Genomic DNA, 23,393 nt, shown 5'->3' with positions numbered 1-23,393 from the left:
AGGCAAACCATCTTGGATTTGCCAGCAACAATCATCGAGATGAAGCAGTGCATCCTTTTGAGTCGGCTCAAAATGAACGACGACAAGTTGGAGTTCATTGTGTTCGGCAGCTCGCGAGCTATTCCAAAATGCGTTATACCAAAGATCAAAATCGGATATGTATTTCTATAGCGAATCATGAGCATCTAGTTGGCAAAATAGGTGCCCGAAATCTAATAAAACACTAATTTTACTTTTCTTTTAATTGAATACCACGAATTTGTACTGAATTGACTATGGATTAATACATTTTTACTCTATACTTTGTGCGATATTTTTCGGGCATCGATCGATGGTTGAAATTCAGGTCGGCTTAGTGTGGGATTTCGGTTACAAAACCATTGGTAACTTTGAAGCTGCTTAACTCACGGGCTTGAATAGCAGAAAAACGCATTTGCGGCGGTTATATTTTCAAAATTTTCTCCGGAAGGGCGAGACTCCCAAACCCCGCGACGATTGATTCGTTGTTTGGAATTCAGGTCAGCCACCTACAAGGTAGGCTATCGGACCACATTAAAGTTGCTGTATTTACGGGTTGGTATAGCAGGAAAGGCGACAGTTAAATTTCAAAATTTTCTCCCGAGTCCGATAGTCCGTGGACTTTAAATGCTTGATTGGTTGGTTGGAATTCGAGTCAGTCACCTAAATTGCTGTTGCTGTATTCACGGGCTGGAATAGCAGGAAAATGCCTTTGCGGCCGTCCAATTATCTTGGGGTGGGGGGGGGTCTACACGGTAAACTCTTTCGCCCCTCGCAGAAGACTGGCGCCGCTGTCTGTAACCCTAATTTTTTTCGGGCAGTTCTGATTCAGCCCCACTAACAGTCATCGAGCCCGTACGATCGATATCCACGGTGGCTAAGGGGGTCAGACAAGGGCTTGGTAGCCTGGAGGTCGGGTGTTCGACCCCTGCATAGGCCGAGAAAGTTTATCGGGATTTTCTGGCGTGGTTTCCCCTTGTCAGTGGTGCAGGACGGAGGGCCCGGCAAGAACAGAGAGAGAAATGGGGTTTAACGTCCACTCGACACAAACTATGTCATTTCGGGACAAACACACGGTTCAATTTTATATTAATAATTCACTTGCGCGTAGGGGTCTCCCTTTAGCAGTGGAAGGAAACCTGGGGACCTAGAGAAAACCCATGAGGTTGGAAGGCGATCCCACTCCTTGTCAGTACAACCGGGGAATCACAACCACGCCAGTTGACTCAATGACAGACATTATGATACAATACGCACTCGCTAACCATTCTGCCATCTTCGAGTCCCTTGTTACAAACGGCACTGAAACGCATTATGGTACACCATTCGTGTACCAATGATAAACTGTTTATTTTGTCTTAAATTTTGGATATCAGAAGCCCATCTTTTCAATGTTTATTTAAATCGACAAATAATTCGTGTTTTCAATGTCGAAGACTTTGGATGATGTTGAGTTAGAGACTTAGCTACTTTATATTCAATAAACATAAACATATTGCAGTTGTTTCCCTTAGTATTCTGAAATATTGTCGTCCTTCAATCTGTAGTTTGGCAAACTATCGTTTAAGCACAAACGGGAAACGCATACATTGATTGTAGATGCAGAATTTTAGAGGGAGTGGGGGTACGAAATCTTACCACCAATGCTACATCCTGTTCATAGCTATACCCGGGTTAGAAATGTTTTTAGTTTGATAATGTCGCTTTGAGCAAACTGATATACTAGCAGTGGCGGGGCCAGGATTTGCCACTTGCTCCTTATTAAACGAATTGCAAGGGGTCATGTTGTAATATTATAGAGGCCATTTGAGTTCAATCAAAGGTGTTCTGTTTAATACATCTATATTGAAGTGGTTAAACAACGAGAACTGGGCTAAGTATTTTGCAAGATCCAACTTTCTTAGACAAACTCACTGACAGTTTCTGTCACCATTAGCCCAGTTAAATAAACAATGTTGACGAAAACGGGTGCTCAAATGAAACACACAAAAAAATTGCCCCGTCCTTACAACCGACGTATCTAAAAGCTTAGTATAAATTAAACAGCGCCGTCAAATTTGCTTTTACGGTGGCTGATAAGGGACATGAAAAATAATATAATTTGTTTTTTATAATTTTCACCCAAGTCAATTTTAATATAATTTTTTTTATATAATTTTCACCCAAGTCAATTTTAATATAATTTGGGTTTTTTTTAATAAATTTCACCCAAGTCAATTTTAATATAATTTGTTTTTATAATTTTCACCCAAGTCAATTTTAATATAATTTGATTTTTATAATTTTCACCCAAGAATTTCCACCCAGCGCGTGACGTCATCTCAATTAGCCTCGTTTCCATTGTAATGTATTATGTTTTATCTTATATAGTTCTCATACTGTAATTAGCAGATTGCAATGTATTATGTTTTACCTTTTATCAAATAGATATTTTTATACGCCCACATTTTCATATGGACGTATATTCTCGTCACCCCTGTCCGTCCGGACGTCCATCCATAATTTGTTTGTGGACACTATACAGGTCACAATTATTATTCGATTTTGACGAGACTTGAAATATAGGGTTATCCCCAAAAGATCTAGGTTCCTTTCGATATTGGCATGTATCGGATTGAAACTTCGTGAATTATGGCCCCTGATTGTACGAAAAGTCACTTTTTTTTAGCGTGTGGACACTCTAGAGGTCACAATTATCATCTGGTTTCTTTCGATATTCGCGCTTATCGGATCTTAACTTTCTGAATTACGACCCTTGATTGTACGACAAATCTCGTTTTTAGCTTGTGGTCCCTCTAGGGGTCACAATTTGTATCCGATTTAAAAAAAACCAAAAATGTTTGAATATATCACCATTACGCCCTAATGATGATTGAGTTTGAATTTTTTGAAAATCTGATCGAAACTGCCGGACACAAACTAGGTCATTAGTGTTTTGGAAACGAGGCTAATTGAGATGACGTCACGCGCTGAGTGGAAATTTTTGGGTGAAAATTATAAAAATCAAATTATATTAAAGTTGACTTGGGTGAAAATTATAAAAAACAAATTATATTAAAATTGACTTGGGTGAAAATTATAAAAAACAAATTATATTAAAATGTACTCAAACTGAATATTTAACATTTTATTTAGAAATCATTAACAATACAATAAAAATAAATGTCAGTGGCTATTGTTACGACGAGTCGTAAAAATAGTCCTCAGGCTATTGTTACAACGATGCTTTCACAGCCCTCCATCGGCGAAGTTAAAAACTGAATAGTCGTAAAAATAGTCCTAATCCCAACTCCTCCCATCTCTGAATTGCTGCCTTTAGTTCTGAAAACTGTTGAAAATACTGCTCCTTTTTCAAAGCTGGTGTCGGGGAGATTGGCAGCCATTTTGGAATTCGTTCTAAACTTGGCTCAGACTCGTCGTAACAATAGCCACTTTGAAAATAAATACTCCTCACATTTGCAGAAAATTCCAAAATGGGAGCGAACCATTTCTGGTCCGATATTAATATAAGATAATCCACCAAATTACGATCAGTGACTGTACCGGTTCGTTATCTGCTACCTCTAACTGATGGGCGGCGTAAATAAATTGCAATTAGTGGCTCTACGACTGCTCTTCCACTTCTCCTTAAATCAGATGCACGGTAACCAAAAACTACTACACAGTCAGTGTATTGAAGCGTGAATCCAGAAATTCGTTGAATGGGCTCGTAGGGGGGGGGGGGGGGGGGGGGGCGCAAGCGAATATATTTACAGCCGATTAGTTTGCGATTGTTCATGTTGGAAATAATATGTCCTCATCTGCTTTGTCTGCAAAACACGTTTTAAGTTCAATCATTGCCAGTTCATACAACACGTTTCTTCACAACTATACGCCCCAATAAAAATAAAACATAACGTTTGTGTGCGTCTGAAATAATATGTTTATGAAGTTTACCCGCATCTGTTTAGTCTATAAAACACATTGACTGAGGGTAGGTTCACACTGCACGTTAGTTTAAGACTATACAACCAGCAAGCCTTCGTCGTCTTCTGTATCCCAAACGTTGTACATAAATAGTTCTTATAACACAACTTAGCACATTTTATTATACCAGTGTTTGCATAGTTTTCAAATGGGCACTGGTTGGCAGATAAAGCCGAACTTTTATGTGTTAAAGTTGTCAATACGGGCCCTGAAAGATAACATAGAAATATATTTTACAATTAATCATACTACCGATACCACTGCTATGATAGTTAAAATAAAGTAGTAAAGGCGTTCTAAATAGTAAGTATAGCTATATATGTACGCATAGGACCCGACGAATCGTCGTTGTCGATACAGTCCCACTTTCTGATATCACAAGTGGTACAATTAAGTATACCCTACATTTTCCGTGACTCTCATCATTAGTTATAGCCAAATATAGGCATATCTTTTAGCAGATAACTCTTTGTCTGAATAGCGGACATTGCAGAAATCAAATGGACGAAATTTGTAAATACCGAAGCGGTGTGCGGTGACCTCTCACAACCTGTTTGTATAAGTACGTAAAATTGAAATTCCTGCTACAGGTATATATAATATTTTTGAGGGTGGTTTTTATTGATAGTCCGGTACTTTATGCTACAATTTAGAACATCCAAAATACATCACAGGTCAATCTAATCAAAACATTTCTTTATAATGCACTCCCTGTAATATCCTGGGGCCTGTTTCACGAAATTTTAACTAAGATAAAATCCAAATTTTAGTAATTTGATTGGATAATATTACATTGATTTTAGTGCTTAGCCAATCAAAATTGAAGTATTTACTAAAATTTGGATTTTATCATTAGTTAAGTTTTCGAGAAACAGGGCCCAGGTTGTGATCTGTCGACAGCAAAAGAACCTGCCAATCAAAATTCCGCGAAATCATTTTTGAAGGCTTGTCCAGAGACTTAATTGGCTGTCCAATCTCATTTTAAATTCCAGCTGTCAATCGTTCTTTTACATACAAACCAGCATGTACACATGACCTATTTTTTTCGGCCTACCCATAAAACTAGACACTCTCCCTTGCCGGTAACCTATACAACTAAATATACTGTAATTCAAATTGGACGGGTTATTTAAAAAATCGCGAAAGAAGCTCTAATGTCGAGATGGTATAAAGGGAGATGGAAGTGGCTATTCGAGGTAAATTTATATTTTTGATGCGTTTATTCAACATAAATATATTCATGGTTATGCGGTATACCTGGTATGTCTTTTTCACAGATGTGACGATATGCGAAGGTGCACTCATGGTCTGCCAGCTTGTGTTCACCTTCTAATGGTTTCAAGCGTACACAATTTCCGGTGTGGTTAGGTTCATCGATTAACCACATACTAGTTGCAGGTGATGTTCCAGCCTTCCATTCATATGCTGAAAATAACAATAATACATTACAATTCTAGTAACTTCCCGCGGGTTCGTAATATGCCTCAAACATCATTAGTACTTCTTGAAAATCCACACTGTGTGGCATGGTGATAATGGTGACATGTCATTTTTTTTCGCTACTTAATAGTAAGTGCAAGGGGCCTACACCACACAATTAGACAAGACAAACCTACGGACATGACACAGTGTAGTACACAGACTGTCACAGACACGTCAAACAAACGAACATAATATCTGATTTGGTGGCTATCCGTAAGCATCGACTAACACTAAGGTCAGCTAGGTGTGTTTCATGCTCAGTCATGTGCTACAAGGAATCTAAATGTAGGTACATTGAGGAAAGTGAAGTGAAACGCCTAGTGAAATTAAATGACTTCAGTAGTCAAAAATAGGGATCAGAACATCATATTATGACGGAAATTTTCGATGGACCGTGGCATTTCTTCATCGAATTTCAACTGTAAAGGATTCTTTTAGGTGCACGCCAATGTGTACATAGGAGCTTGTTTTTTTTTGTCCCATCTACAATGCTAGACACCGTCCTTTGCCAGACCCTTTGTCCTGCACTACCGACAGGGAGAAACTACGCTGCAAAATCCCGGGGAACTTTCTTGACCAACACCAGGATCAGTGTACATAATCATAGTATTGAGAGGAATATGGTCGATAACCCGACATAACGACATCACATTTTAACCCGACAATACGACATTTTTACGCGACATTACGACATTGTTGATGTCGTGGTGTCGGATGAAAATGTCGTATTGTCGGGTTAAAATGTCGTGATGTCGGGTTGTCGTGGTGTCGGGTTAGGATGTCATGATGTCGGGTTGTCGCCTTGTGACGGGCAGCACAACGACACTACGACATGATACCAATCACACCATAGTGGTACGTTATCGAAGAAATACTAACTTCTAGTTTCCATATATGGTTGGCAAAAAGTCCTCAAATACCACTTGGTCGCCTTCATTATCAAGCCGCTTATACAAATGGACACTGGGCTTCCTTGAATATTTACGTGATTGACAATAACTCCCAAATAAATTAACCAGACAAGTTCATGTAAATTATCCGGGCAAGTTATTTGGAGCTGTTTCTTTGCATTTTGACGTATAATTTGTCGGGAGCCACGGTGGCTAAGTGGGTAAGAAGCTGGCTCGCTAGCCTGGAGGTCGCGTGTTCGATCCCTACATTGGCCGAGAAAGTTCATCAGTATTTTCCGACGTGGTTTCCCCTTGTCAGTGGTGCAGGACAGCTGTCTAGTCGTTCGGATGGTACAAAAAGCGAGGTCCCCTATATACATTGGCGTGCACGTAAAAGATCCATTGACAGTTGGAATTCGATATTTCCCACATAGCACACTGTATGACATATGCCCGTCTTCCTTAGCCAAGTCGGAGCAGAACAGTAGGACGTTAAACCCTATTTCATTTCATTTCGTATTGTTTATTAGGAACAAGAAAAAAAAAAACAATCGAATCCCACCATATAACCGAAGCCGGTGCAACACGCTCTGATTTACATCTGCGTTTTATCACACACGAGACTATAAAATTATAGTCTTTCAAACACCATAAAAGAACGAGGGGCTTTGGACTTCTCCGTGTGCGGGTACAGACAACTGGCAAAAAACAAAAATATAATTGCCCCCTGTACGCTGGGCTTAAGGCATCCCAAGATGTTGCAGCGTGCGCGACAATGACATTGGCAACATTCGTATCCTACAGTTTCAACATTTTCAAAAATCATGCCAGACAATTGTATCGTTTGAGAGTCGTGGCTTGTGAGAGATAATCGTGGGACATTATATCAAGATCCAATAACAAACAGTGGACATGCACATGGGTGGATGTGATACACACGAATTACGATCATATTCTTAAGAATCGGATCTCTGACCAATCGACCCCCATAAGGGCCCATGTACAATAAGATAACGCCCAGAAACATGTCAACCTTTCTATAAATTTGGATGCCCACTGGTGAGTTTGACCCGGACCTGCACGCAAACATAATATACATACTTTTGGAATTCCTGCATTATAGTGGTTTAAATTATACAAAAAAATACAATAAATATATACAAACCTGTGTTGATTTTATACAGACCGACCCAGAAATCAGATGTTAAGAAATCGTTTATTTGATCGCATATATACTGAAATTCTGTAAGGGTTTCTATAGCGAGTAATGAACTATTCATAGAATCACAGGAATTTTCAGCTGTAGTGAAATTCGACTGTACCTCACTAATCCAATAACATTTATTATTACTGTATGCTATCCAATAACAGGAACCTGAAATAAAGAGATCGGTAAAAGACGTCATTGTTGAATTAAATAACCGTGAGTTGTTAACAATGTAACTATTGATTTCAATAGATGTGAGGTGTGCATGGGGTTCGGACCATCCCCTGCTTGCAGATGCATGGCTTCTTTCTTCTAATTTTTATAAAATTCTCGGGTAATCCCCCAGACCTCATGCCAAACATGACTTTGTCTCCACCATGGTCAAATTGCTGGCCACGCCCTTGGAACTATGTATTTACAAGTTATCATCGGTTTCGTACCGAGCCCATTCTCGTGTGCTATTTGTCTATGTGCTACAGACACCTTGCTTTTTTTATTCGAGATAACAGTTGTATATACCAACTAAATATATAGTCTCCGTGATCTGCAACATACTTGGCCAGGAACTAGAGACTAGTTCCCAAGGCGCTATCCATCTTGTTGTTCTTGTTCTCGCCAATTCAAGTACAATCGACGTGAATACCAAGATGGCGGCAACGATGGTCAATAATTATAGTATATTGTACTTATTAATTTCAAAGGTGGGTGTTGGGGTTAGTTTACAATTTAAAAATATGTTGTCAATAACGTTTGAAAGAGGGCATATTTAGCAACGAAATAACATAGGAATAATATACACATATTTCAAGAATTAATATAGGAATAATTTGCATAGCTCAAGAATTAACAAAGGAATAAAATATACATAGTTCAGGAATTAACATACGAATAATAGATACATAGCTCAAAAACTAACATAGGAATAAAATATACATAGATCAGGAATTAACATAGGAATAAAATATACCTGGTTCAAGAATAACATAAGAATAAAATATACCTGGTTCAAGAATAACATAGGAATACCAGCGGCTGCCAGGCAGGATACGCCCACATTTTCGAGAGATGGATAGAGAACAAGCTAACAAGAAAGTGATTTTTCCTACAATCAAGGGCCATAATTCAGGAAATTACAATTCGATATGCGTGAATATCGAAAGGAACCGAGATCTTTGGGTTATAAACTTACATTTCAAGTTTCAACAAAATCGGATAAAAATTGTGACCTCTATAGGGTCCACAACCTTGATATACCATATTTTTACGCTATTTGAGAAAGAACGGCAGCCATTTTGTCTGTCATTTTTGGGCCGATTTTCACGAAATTCGAACTCAGTCGTCCTTAGGGTGTAACGGTGATATAATAAAACGTTTTTTAAATCTGATAAAAATTATAACCTCTATAGGGTCCACAAGCTAAAAACGCGATTTTTCGTACAATCAGGGGCCATAATTCAGGAAGTTACGGTCCGATATGCGCTAATATCGAAAGGAACCGAGATCTTTGGATTATCAACTTAGATTTAAAGTTTCAACAAAATCGGATAAAAATTGTGACCTCTATAGTGTCCACAACATTGATATACCATATTTTTACGCTATTTGAGAACGAACGGCGGCCATTTTATCTGTCAATTTCGGGCCGATTTTCACGAAATTCGAACTCAGCCAACCTTTGGGTGTAACGGTGATATAATTGAACGGTTTTTTAAATCGGATAAAAATTATGACCTCTATAGGGTCCACAAGCTAAAAACACGATTTTTGGTACAATCAGGGGCCATAATTCAGGAAGTTACGGTCCGATATGCGCGAATATCGAAAGGAACCGAGATCTTTGGATTATCAACTTAGATTTCAAGTTTCAACAAAATCGGATGAAAATTGTGACCTCTATAGTGTCCACAAGCTAAAAACGTGATTTTTCGTACAAACAGGGGCCATAATCCATGAAGTTTCGATCCGATACATGCCAATATCGAAAGGAACCGAGATCTTTTGGAGATAAACCTATATTTCAAGTTTCGTCAAAATCGGATAAGAATTGTGACCTGTAGAGTGTCCACAAACAAATTGTGGACGGACGGACGTGCGGACGGACAGGGGCGACGGCATAATACGTCCACATGAAAATGTGGGCGTATAAAAATATACCTAGTTCAAGAATTAACCTAATAATAATATGTACCGTGATATATTTGAATCATTTAAATCTGACAAGGTCAGTTATTATCTCCATGGTAAATTGCACCATCAAACACATCTATAGTCTGGCAATATCCCCTTAATGATAACAAATCTTTTCTATGTCGCGAAAGTCGAATCTCTGAAAGAAATGCCAGTCCAAGAATGCTTTTACAGTGTTTACAGAAGTATGATTTATTGAAAATGTCCTTTGCCTCCGACACCCCTTGCAGACAATAGCATCAAACCAATGCCGACTATCTTTTGATGGGACTCTTTATCGAATCCAAGCCACGATGTTTTCCACTATTCACAGTTTTATTTTGTTATATCAAATGTTAATGATATATTATGGGAGATTAGATAAAGAGCTGGCAGTTCTCACTATAATAGTTAAAACTAGATAATGTAAAGGGAATTTGCTGAGAGTTGATTATGGTCTGGATAAGTTAAATAATTATCTAATTAATAATTGAGTTTACATTTCAGGCCTAAATAAAGACCTGCAATAGGCAGATTTAGCTCTTGCATATGTATGTTGAAATAAACAATTTTAGTAAGTTTAGCGATATTGATAGTTGTCCGAAAAAATGCAAAAGCCGTCCAGTTTTTTTAATTTTTCGATCCATAAACGGCGTTTATGCCGAGTGACAGCGCACATTACCCTGTAATAACTAGATGGCCGAAAGGGTTACGCAGAATAGAGAAATATGGAGCCCCCTAAGTGCACGATTCTACGGAGCCACTATATAACTTTATTTTCGTCTTCGATTCCACCTTTATTAAACTAAATTAATAATACTACAAATCTACTGTATCTATTCGACGTGACCGTTACATCCCATCTACTTTCTTTGTGCCTTTAAAAAAGGAAAAAAAACAACTCTCAATTTTTCATAGTAGTAGTCTGGAGTAAAATTGACTAAAATATGATATCTACGGTGGCCCATATACGACTTTTTAAATATTTTGTTTTTTAGTTTTAGGTTTGTTTTTTTAGTTCTCACCTAGGCGAATAAAACATTGCGTAATAAAACATTAATCAATTAAAATGTTTTATGTATTTCTTTATTTCAAATGTCTTTTGTTTTCGAGCAGGATCCGTCACTTTTGCTGAATGACATACTTTTCTTGTTTTTCAGAATGTAGTCATACCCGTGTGGGGGGGGGGGGGCCTAATGGTTAGCACGCGCACGCTGTATCATACGGTCTGTCATTTAGTCAACTGGCGGGGTTTCGATTCCCGGGTTGTACGTGACAAGGAGTAGGGTCGCCTGTGCAACCTCGTGGGTTTTCTCCGGGTCCTCTGGTTTCCTCCCACTGCTAAAGACCCCTACGCGCAAGCGAATTACTGAAATAAAAAAAATAATCCATATGTTAGTCCCGAAATGACCTAGTTTGTGTCATGTGTACGTTAAACCACATTTCTCTCTCTCCCATACTCGTGGTCACTTTCCGTGTAGTTAATTTGCGCTCTTCTTTGGAACCGTCCTGTTTGTAGACATGAAAACGAGACCTATTAGTAACACGTGAGTTCCCCCCCAAGTGAAAACGTTTCCACCTTGGTGATAACCTTTTCACCTAGGTGATAACTGATCACCTAGGTGAGAACTAAAAAAAAAAACAAACCTAAAACTAAAAAACAATTAAACCCAAAACTAAAAAATATTTAAAAGTCGTATATGGGCCACCGTAGATATCCTTTATATTGTACCTAATAAATTATACATATTAGACAAGTGTCAAAAAATACTGAAAACAATGCTCCTTTATATAGATATCCTTTATATTGTACCTAATAAATTATACATATTAGACTAGTGTCAAAAAATACTGAAAACAATGCTCCTTTTTCTATAACTATCAATGCATAAAAGAACAATATAATATAGATTCTGGATTATATCGAGTGTTCGTAACCATTTTTCTAATTTTGAGGTTTTGTTTACTTTCGATTTCTTTTGAGTTATCTTTCGAGACAAAAGTGTTTATGCCCTATACAGTTAATCAAAATAAATAAAATTCACTCTCTGTTTTTGATTAACGCTCACCATCATTACACCGTGTCGATCAGAAGTGGATACCTGGCACATGGTCACTTCTAGCACTAAAATACTCATGTCAGAAATGGTTATATGGCAGATACTCACTTCTGGCTGGACATGCCTAACAAAAGTTGATACTTGAACATAATGATATCACGTTGTTTCAGCTGATTTTGTGAATAGAGCTTTGTTACATAAATAAAACCATTCAATTGATTTACAAACCAATATTCACCAACTGGATATCAACCAAGAACATTCAATACTTTTCTTGCCAGAATTGAATATACTTCATTTAATTTGAATATTTTACACTTTTATGGCCGAAATATTCCAATTTTATTATGATATCAAAGTATAAGTCCATAACAAACAAAGAAACAAAATTCTAAATCATATTTTTGGAGATATTCACTTCTGGTTCGGAGCCCTCGATACTTTAAATTAACTATCATGACGCACTTCTGTAAAAAAAAAAAAAAATAATAATAATAATAACCCTGTGTTTTCTAGCTAGAAATCTGCCCATATACCTTTACAATTTTAAATGATATGCCGTGTCTTCATTTACCCATCAGTGCAGAAAAGTAGAAAGTTAAAAATGCATTATTTAAAATTTAGATATAAAAACTATCAGATCTCGCTATAATAGATAAAAACTAGATAATGAAAAGGGAATATCTTGAAAATTTCAGTCAAAATACTTTATTCTGAGCGACGTTACGACTGTTGGAGAACAGCGGGATCTCGATTGTCAGTGCTACCGTTGTTACGATAGTAAACGAAGTCTCGATTATCCATTTTTTAATTAAATCATTAACCGCCAATCGTCTTTAAATCCGTTGAAAAACACGAGCAATACATTTTTAAATAATACAGTATGGCGTCTTCATTAACCAAAGCAGTTATTTGATTTAAAGGACAATATTGGTGCCAGTCATTATCACATATGTGATAGAACTGGTTAAATACATTCCAAATATAATTTTAACAGAGAGATCACTGCTACGATAGCTGAGTAATACAGGATTCGCGAATCGGAAGTGACGAACGCCAAAGGAAAACACGGGACATACCTCTATATAACTGGCTGAAGTGCTGACTGATAACAGATCATGGGCGAATTTCTACTCACTAATAATTCCTTCGAAGACCAAAAGTTGTTATATGGGACTGTAAGAGGATAGCTGACATTTCAATACAGTAATTGAATGTCATTAGATAAGAGAACACGAGAAAAATAGAAATAGTCCGTACATTCCCTTGTTTATATTCATTCTACAGGGGAGTGTGGGGCTAGTTCGCACCATTTGTAATGAAACCAACATATCTCGATAACTTTTGAAGCTACGTTACCGTAGACCAGTGATTCCCAACCAGTGTGCCGCGGCACACAGGTGTGCCGTGAGATCTTCCTATGTGTGCCGTTTAGTTTGAGCCATACTATGTGTCTATGACTAGTCTGTGGCTACAGTTGTATGTCGTCTATGATTTGCCATGTTTTTTATTTTGCAAAAAAATCAAATATTTTTCATATATATTAAGTCAGGTGTGTCGCTGTTTTTTCATGTGTTGCAAGGTGTGCCGTTGGCACAAAAAGTTTGAGAACCACTGCCGCAGACCATACTAGATTACAGACAGTGGAGTTGGCTAATTTACGGCATACATTAAATAGTTTTATTGACAGGCGTATCCAAGTAATTTTATCTCAAAGTCACCATGTCCGAATGGGCGAACATCAAGCCTCGGCTGTATGACAGTAAGTGATATGTACCTACGCCTTTACAATTGCGATACAGCACCGGTTTACTTATGCCCCCGTCAGACCGGGGTGGCGTCCTTACTGCGCTGCTGCGACCGTACGGCGACCAGAAAATGCGCAAGGTCGCCGGCAAACGTGAACACAACGCGCGAAAATGTCCCCAAAAACTACAAACTTGAAAGAAAAGTCGTATTCTCATAGTTTTACAGTTCAGATCACAGAACCTTGGCGTTTGCTTTGAACATGCTCAAAATAAACGCGGTGACTCGGCGGTCATTGGCGACCATGGTGACTACAGCACGATAGCTGGCGTTTCCACTACGCTTATGGCGATCTTAACGCGCTCTAAAACTATTTCCCATCGCCGTAGCAGCGAAGTAAGGACGCTACCCCGGTCTGACGGGGGTATTATTAGGAAAACTTGCCGCTTTTAGAAAGAAGTTCTCAAAACTGCGTCGTTCGAAGCGTATGTAGACTTTTCAGTTCAAACTGGTCCGTGTCTAAAGGAAATAGGATAAACTTAAAAGAAAAACAGCTTCAGACTTTGAAATCTTTGTATGGTAAAACATTCTTTAAATGCGTCGTCATGGGCAACGGCGTTGGTAATCAGGAACTTGAAAGTAGTTCCAATGGCAGACTTCGTCATACAGCCGAGGCTAGATGTAGGGTACTGGAATCTGCTGAGGTTTGGCCGAGTGGGCGCGAGATATGAATGGGGTCGGACTAACCCCGCTTTCCCCTACCTTATAAAAACATGGTAATGCACGGACTTTTTTTCTGTTTTTCTTTCGTGTTCTCTTATCTACTGGCAGTCAATTATTTTTATAAATTGTTAGATATCCTCTCACAGTCTCATACAACAACTTTTAGTCTTCGAAGGAATTATTAGTGAGCAGAAATTCGCCCATGTATCTGTTATCAGTCGGCACTTCAGCCAGTTATATAGAGGTATGTCTCGTGTTTTCCTTTGGCGTTCGTCACTTCCGATTCAGGAATCCTGTATAACTCAGCTATCGTAGCAATGATCTCTGAGTTAAAATTATATTTGGAACGTGTTTAATTAGTTCTATCACATATGTGATAATGACTGGCAGCAATATTCTCCTTTAAAAGTAAATTTAATCATTCAGCTTGTTATTGTATCATAACAATAATGATACAATAATGTATGGCAGTTGGAATACGACGTTGACCTGGAAGAAATCCACTTACATCACACTGTGTATTCCCATCTTTATATTAGCGCGACTGCAGGTGCAGAAAACAATTTCATTTACTTAATCATACTTTATATTTATATTTATATCAACTTTTATTCTGACATGTTGTGAATTCAGTACTATCAACTTGTATTCTGGAATATTAGGGAATTTATTACAATTTTATTATGGTATGTTGTGAATTCAGTACAGTGCCGGACTGGTGGGCCGAGGGCCCACCTGTCAGGTCATTGATCAAGGCCCACACAAGTACGTGCCGAAGGCACGTCACGAGGGCGCCGAATTCGCGCGAGCGTCCGAGGGGGTCGGGGGGGGGGGGTTCTCCCCCCAGGAAAATTTTAAAAATTGACAACCGCAAACCCATTTTCCTAGCATTTCAGACCAAAGCAGATGAAGGCAAATTTTTGATTTCCTGATACAATTAGATAACAGAATGACCTAAGAGCACTATCATTAGATGAATTTGAGAATTCTCTTCAATGTCAAAAACAAAAACCTTTTATTCTCCGTGATGAAAATAATGCAAATTATAATATACATACAGTACACGTATTTGACAGTTCTGTTGACGCACATCACAGAATATAGCGAGAATCTTCGAACTGATAGAAGTAAACGAACATCATCATAAGCTCATGAACCTCACGAGCTTATGGTGATATTTGTTTACTTCTGGGATGATAACTGATAATTGTTCTCTAAAGAGGTAACAAATTATTTCTTTAGCTTTAAGAATAGCAAAAGTAATTTTCAGTTAGATTGATGGCAATGTTTGTCAGTGGACGTATATTGCCGTCGCCCCCGTCCGTCCGTCTGTCCGTCCGTCCGTCCGTCGTCCACAATTTCTTGTGAACGCTCTAACGCCAAAAGTTATCATCCGATCTTTCTGAAATTTACATGCATTATTTAAATTAGTGAAACGAAGAAGCCTATTGAATTTCGGCTATTTCCGTTTATTACGTCTAGAGTTATGGCCCTTGTTTCACTTTATTGATCCTTGTGAACGCTTTCACGTCAAAAGTTATCATCCGATCTTTCTGAAATTTATATGCATTATTTAGATTGCTGAAACGAAGAAGCCTATTGAATTTCAGCAATTTCCGTTTATAATTCTAGAGTTATGGCCCTTGTTTCACGTTATTGATCCTTGTGAACGCTCTAACGTCAAAAGTTATCATCCGATCTTTCTGAAATTTATATGCATTATTTAATTTAGTGAAACGAAAAAGCCTATTGAATTTCAGCAATTTACAATAATTACTTCTAGAGTTATTGCTCTTGTTTCACTTTGTTAAACCTTGTTAATGCTCGGTTGATAATAGTTATCATCCGATATGTATGAAATTTATTTGCATCTATTGAATTTCAGCAATTTCCGTCAATAATTTCTAGAGTTATGGCGATTGCGAACGTTTGAATGACAAATGTGATCTGTATGAAATTTATATGCATTATTTAAATTAGTAAAACGAAAAAGCCTGTCAAATTTCAACAATTTCTGTAGATTACTTCCAGAGTTGAGACCCTTGTTTCAGTTTGTAGAACCTTGTAAACCCTCAAACGACAAAATTTATAATCTGATCTGTATGGAACTGTCTTGTAAAGGCCCCCAAATTACCTACAAAGGAATAAATATGCGACAACCCTTGACGACCGCTCGGACGATTTAGCTGCTGTGGGCGTATGTTTTGTTGCCTGGCAACCTATCTTTTTCCTAGCTGTTCATTCAGATATCGGAAATATGATATTCATATCATAATATAAGTACATTTAGGCTACTTTTTTTTATAAGGGTTTTAGATATTTTTAGCATACTTCTTGATCAATCGATGAGTAAAATATGTTTGATTCCTACCTGAAATAATTGCATGAAATAAACAAATCCAATTAAACAATTTCATCGTTGATATGGTTCAAATAGAGTTATAGCACCCTGTATAAAATTGATGTTATGCTTCATACCACATGCTGGTTATACGAAGCGTTGATAAGAACTCTGCACGGCTTAGTCTCGAATCAATGTTATGGACATCTTACCGACGTTGCCAAGTTATATCAACACATGGTTTATTAATTACACAACTAATTTAAGAGTTCGGTCTGTCTTTATTAATGGATCGATGGCAATGGGGACCCTTCACAAATATTTTTCAATGCTAAAGGGGTCGTTCCCATTATATTCTAGTGCCGGTCGAGCGTATGGGCTATTTTACTAATGGCGGGGCTCAATACATGATAAAATTAATTCCCATATTTTTTTTTTATATCGAAATGAAATACACATATTACACCAATGTGCGCTCGAAGGTTGGATAGTCGAATGGTCTAACGCGTGCATTTTAAATCATAAGGTGTGTCGCTGAGTATAAGGGTCGTCTGTCCAACCTCGTGAGTTTTCTCCGGGTTCCCCAGTTTCCTCCCACTTCAAAAGACCCCTACGAGTAAGCGAATTATTAAAATAAAATTGAATCATGTTAGGCCTGAAATGACCCAGTTTAAATGATTTAACACGAAATACATAAAATGCAATATGGTAATTAAGAAGCAGACGAATATTAGTCGAAAGTCTGTAAATATGTAAAATTCAAATCTATGGTCATTTCAATACTTATAACCAGTTCATATTTAGCAATGATCCAACGTAATCAATAAACGCATTAAAATATTTTATGTTTGCTCTAAGACAAATGAAATCGGGTTTAACCTCCTCCTATGCTCTAAGACAAATTTAAAAGATTTATGAAAGGGAAAGATTACCATATCAACGTTTAGGATAATACGGTAATTAAATATTCTAGTAAAACGTTTAAAATCAAAATAACACCGTATGTTTTCCTCAGCATATTAATTTCCGTATATACAAGCTAAGAGTAGCAGTTGCGGATCCAGGAATTTTTGCAGGTGGGGGTTTGCCAGGTTCCTGAGACAATGTATACCCCCCCCCCCCCCCCGCATGGTCTCTATCGTCATTTTGGCGTATATACATACACATTGAGCTTTTTAAACAGAGAAATTCAACACATCGTTTGACGTCAATTTTTTATTATGAATTAATACAATGACATTGTGATTCAATTTCATGGATGCAAATCATGAATTGTGATATTTCATGATGTCTATATCATTATCTCGTGCCTTTGCGTGCCCATCCTGTTCAACATCTGACGATAAAGGATAAAGCACACGGCCGAGAAACTTTTCTCATAAAAAGTGTTGATTTACAAAAAAATTTATGTAGCTTAGGGGGGGGGGGGGGTCGACCCCACAAACCCCCCTCTGGATCCGCCCCTGAGTAGATGGGCAATTAGAATATATATCGATTATATAATAATTATTAAGAAGGTTACTTCAGTCAAACATAGCCTAGATATATTAAGCTATGACTGTACACTTCAAGTTTTAAAGCTGATAACAAAGTGGAACGCGGTTGTTCAGTAAAATTATCAATTGAAGGTGCATTGCCCTTAGGAATCTATTTTGAATCAGTTTTTTGTACTTTTCCTTTGCTTCCGTTGAGCAGTTATTACTGCATTATTTATTAGAAACCTGTACATGTATATTAGTCCCATTGATATTCACGTTCTGATTGTTTTTTGTCATACTAACAAAAGAGGAGTCTCATATGTCATTGCTATAGAAGAAAATCATCTTCTATGAATTTCTTGAATTCACAGTAGACGTCAATAGATGATAATATGTTCGCAGTGTTTGTATGGAGGAGGATATGGAACACTATCTATCGAATGCTTGAAAAATACATTTGTCAGTTCAACATTTGTATAAATTACATATTAGTAATGTTCATTCGCCCATTGCAACTGTAAAAAGTCAAATTGTTGTTCCGTGATATTCCACGTCCATAACCCAAAACAACTATACAAAATCTATTAAAAAAATAAATATCAAATGCAAAATACTTAACTAAACTAACAAATCGACGTTTGACAAATCGAGTATACGCGGTTGTCCTTGGGTAATTTAATTCCAGGTGTGTCAAGTCTGCAGCGAAACCGTGTAACATAAACTTTGGAACTTATTTCTGCCATGGCAGCTAATTTATGGACAACCGGCACACAAATCAATGTTTAATTCAATAAATAATAACGGTCGCCGAAACCTTATTGATTGTCAGATTGCCGTGGTCGTTGCTAAAGCTAGGCCCCCACTATCACGATTCGTGCTACGATTGGAATCGTGGTTTTAATCGTGGAGTAGTTGTGTTGATCCTATCATATCTTATATTGAGGGTAGCAAACATGTTGATCGTATCGAAACGTATCCGAACTAGTCCGGTGGCTGAAGGGGGGGAGGGGCGAATCGCCACCCGAGCTGTGAATTTATGAGACCAAGTTTTTCTAGCCCTTTTTGTTTGCATAGATTCCGAATCTGGGTGGTGATCAGGCGTTTGAGGGGGCGTTTTCCAGATATGGAGGGTCCAATGTCTACAATTGGGGGAAAAATGTGATTATGTTGACATAAATGATGACCATGTTATATATTGATAAAACATAAATTTCTAGTACTGTCTATCTCTAAATAAGTGTTTATGATGCCATTGGACAACTGTTTTGATTTGTGGCGAGGTGGGGTGGGTGGTTACAGATTTGCGTGTGTGGCGGGGGGGGGGGGGGTAAATTGGCAGGAAATGAGTTCACGTCGATATAAATGATGATTTTCTTAAAGCTTGATGAAACATCTCTAACTATGTTTATAAGATTCCCATTGTGTAGGGATAGGGGCCAGGGTGGGTGCCCGAGGAGGTTGGGGGGGGGGGGCAAAGTGTGTTTTTGTGTACAGAAATCATTTGGTTCAAAATTGACCTTAAAGGTTTAAAAGTAGTTTCTCGTTAGCTTTTTTGTTCAGTACCTATTTGGTCATTCAATATATTGAATTATAAAGGTACTTTTTAAGAGATCTGGAAATGTACATAAAAAACACAGTAAATCAGAGACATGTTTAGATATTAGTTTATTCTTAATCTTCATCAGAAGATTCAAAATCAGAGTTCATAATATGAGCGGTATAAATATCTTCTTGGTTGCTGATCAACAGCTCGCATAAAATATATCCTTTGGATATGCTTCAGATACCCATTCACATTGTAAATCTTCATTCCAGCGTCATCTACTGATGTATATCGCCTTCCGCAATATTTTCTACCTTTGTCCGTTTCATTATCGATCAAAATGTGTATATTTGGATCATTGTTTGTGAGGAGAATGATTGGGATGTCTATTTCGCCCGAGCAAGAACGCAAAATACAATTTGTTTCAGCTCCTTCATTTATTTGCAATGCGAAGAGGAGTAGGTAAGCTATTTTGGTGTCCTCGTGGTTTGTTGCCAGTTCTAGGATATTCTCGACACTTTCAGTACTAATCTTGATAATTTTTTTTGATCCAATCAAGATTAGTAGGCACTGAATATGATCAAACAAGATGACCCTGCGGTACAAGGCTGGAATGAAGATTTACAATGTGAATGGGTATCTGAAGCATATCCAAAGGATATATGCGAGCTGCTGATTAGCCATCCAGAAGATATCTATCCTGCTCATATTATGAACTTTGATTTTGAATCTTCTGACGAAATTAGTACTGAACGAAAAAGCGATCTGATTAAAATACAGATGTATATTTCGTTTCGTTTTTTTTATACTTCCGATGGCCTACACTACGTGAAAATCTGACCAGTTGTACTAGGAGGTCGTGCCAGGGGTCATAGAGCTGCGTTTGACCCTATGACGTCAGACATTGATTATTCAATCAGCGCTGACGTTTCTAGGGGTTTACCCACAGTTCCGTGCAGAGCACGCCAAGAATTCGCTGCAACAAACAGCTTCATCGGCTAATTCCTCACATCAACTAGACCGTCTGTTATATAACAACTCTTCCAGGTCCTAGTGTTGTGAAGACAGTAAAACGAAATTTTGAACTAAAAAACGAAACGAAATAGCATCTGTGTTTTAATCTGATTGAACGAAAAGGCTAACGAGGAAACACTTTTCAGGTCAATTTTGAACCAAGTGGTTTCTGTCCCAAAATTACATTTGACCCCGCTCCCCGCCCCATACAATGGGAATCTTTAGAGATGTGCAGCGAAATTAAAAAGTAATGTTTTTACCAAGCTCTAAGAATATCATTAAAATCAACGTGAACTCATTTCCCGCCAATTTTACGCGCCTCCCCCCCCCCTCTCATTACACGTTCACCTGCTAACCCCATCCTACCTCCCCACAAATCAAAACCGTTGTCCAGGGGCATCATATACACTTCTTTAGAGATGAACAGTCCTAGAAATTTCTGTTTATTAATATATAACATGATAATCATTTATGTCAACATAATGACATTTCCACCTAATTGTAGACATTGGACGCCCCATATCTCGAAAACGCCCCCTCAAACGCCTGATCACCACCCAGATTCGGAATCTACACAAAACATTGGTCTAGAAAAACTTGGTCTCATAAATTCACAGCTCGGGTGACGATTCACCCCCACCCTTCAGCCGCCGGACTAAATTATCTGCATGTACCAGATCGTGGACTCAGTATTATCATAATTCACCGCATGACAGTGGGAACCTAGTATAATGCCTGAAAACTGAGATCGCGAGAACAACATGAACTATTGAATTGTTTTTAACAGCACAAACGATTGAAGATAATTCTATGATACGAATTAAAAAATTACCTGAAATGAAATGAAATATGGTTTAACGTTCTACTTTCCTGCTCCACTCGGGCTAATGGTGACGTATATACGCCATACAGTGTGCTATGAGGATCTTTTACGAGCACGCATGTACACGAGACTTCGGTTTTCCATCTCATCCGAATGATTAGGCTATGTTCCTTGCAACACTGAAAAGAGTAACCACGTTCGAAAATGCAGGGAAACTTTCTCGGACAACAACGGGATCTAACCCTAGATCTCTTATCAATAATATGTTAGCGCTAATAATGTATGGAGAGTGGAATGGAGATGGGGGGGGGGGGCAGGGATGGATCCAGGAATTTTGCAGGAGGGGGTTTTCCCGATACCTGAGACAATATATCTTTAGGGGCTGGGGGAGGGATTTTTTTTTTTTTTGGGGGGGGGGGGGGTGTTGGGGTGTATGTTTTCATTCACAAAACACATTCATAATACAAAACGGATTTTAAAATTTTTTATTCGCAAGTCATACATTTTCGCCGTCTTTTTTGCCCGTCTTAACTATAACGCCAATGGTTTCCTTCCTAACCATCCGGATAACTATATTCATTTAGTGTGCTAACAGGAAAATGTAATTCAATCATATTTATTCTGAGCGAAGTTGACGAGAAATATCCTATAATTATTGTTTCCAATGATTGTCGATTGATATTTCACATTCTCCATGGTTAATTGTCAGGATGATACACGAAATCTCGATTTTCAGTCTTTCAATCGACAGTCTCTGTGAGTGGTGGCCATATTATTGTTTTGACAAGAAATAGCCCATAATTATTGTTTCCGATGATTGTCGATTGACATTTCACATCCTCCATTGTTAACTACAATTACCAGAATAATAAACAAAGTGTCGATTTTCAGTCCTTTAGTCGACAATCTCCGTGAGTAGTGGTCATATTATCGTTTAAAGAAGATATGTCGGGCCTTGTCTAATCCACCCAATATCTAGACCATCCGATGATAAACTTTAACAAAACTAATATTTATTCAACAGTCAACTCTATCAAATACACATATAAACAATCACAAGGGTAATTAAGTTCTATGTACACGATCTCTTTATTGGATAATATACGTCTGATGTCATGTTCACACTACACGATTCTTGAAACGTATAAAGCCAACACGTCCTCGAACTCTTGTTTATGCCATACGCAGAGCATAATGGGTTACTGGAACAGATTTTCGCACACTTAAGAACATCAATATTTACAAAATGTTGAAAAGGACATTGATTCGCTGGTAAAACCGTGGTTTTGGATGATGTTGTAGTGTATATAGGACCTCCTGAAAAGATAACATTTTAAAAGAATCAAATTTTAATGTAGTTATTTTATATAAAGGTACATTACAAAGGAGGCTTAAAGATATCATGTCTAATTACTCAATCTGAAATGTGTTCGTTACAAACTGTCTTTTAAACATCCGGTTATGGAGCCTGCCAATTCAAAGGATAAGGCGGGAAATTAGCACAGAATGTAATACGTCACAAGTCGTTTTTGACTGAACAAAGTGGACATTGTTTCTAGACGCACACAGTTTGATTACATCCGCTTCTGGGGCTATACGTTTTATGCCTAAAGTCGGTTACGTAAAAATTAATATAGTTAAAAGACATGTTTAAACCTATCTACAAATCGGACCTGGCCGGCTCCAGTCAAGTTGAGGTTTACACGTCCCTACGAATTGCGGAAGCATCCATATCATGGTGTAATTACATAATTTTGTTATTGCATGATCATCTGCATCTCGTAAATCTTGATCATTTAAAGATGCATAAAGCCTTACAGAGCTCACAGGGTATATACAGCTACAATGAACTGTAGTTCGAAAGGAAGCATCTTCGGGTGCACTACCACCCAAAAGTGTCAGTATTATATTAATTATGTCTCTAAATGTCTCGATC

At 37.9% G+C, this 23,393-nt stretch overlaps 1 long non-coding RNA gene across 1 annotated transcript; it reads right to left on the bottom strand.

The window, feature by feature from the left end:
- Positions 1-3,763: 3,763 nt before the first annotated feature.
- LOC126823828 (uncharacterized) lies at positions 3,764-16,728 on the bottom strand. Its single transcript, XR_007681332.2, has 4 exons — positions 16,630-16,728; positions 7,522-7,731; positions 5,242-5,409; positions 3,764-4,192 (listed from the first exon to the last, which is right to left on the bottom strand). It is a non-coding gene; the product is annotated as an uncharacterized LOC126823828 (long non-coding RNA).
- Positions 16,729-23,393: the final 6,665 nt, after the last annotated feature.

This window comes from Patella vulgata, chromosome 6 (assembly GCF_932274485.2).
Source record: "Patella vulgata chromosome 6, xgPatVulg1.2, whole genome shotgun sequence".
NCBI lineage: Eukaryota > Metazoa > Mollusca > Gastropoda > Patellidae > Patella > Patella vulgata.
This window is presented reverse-complemented; position numbering and strand designations above follow the sequence as displayed.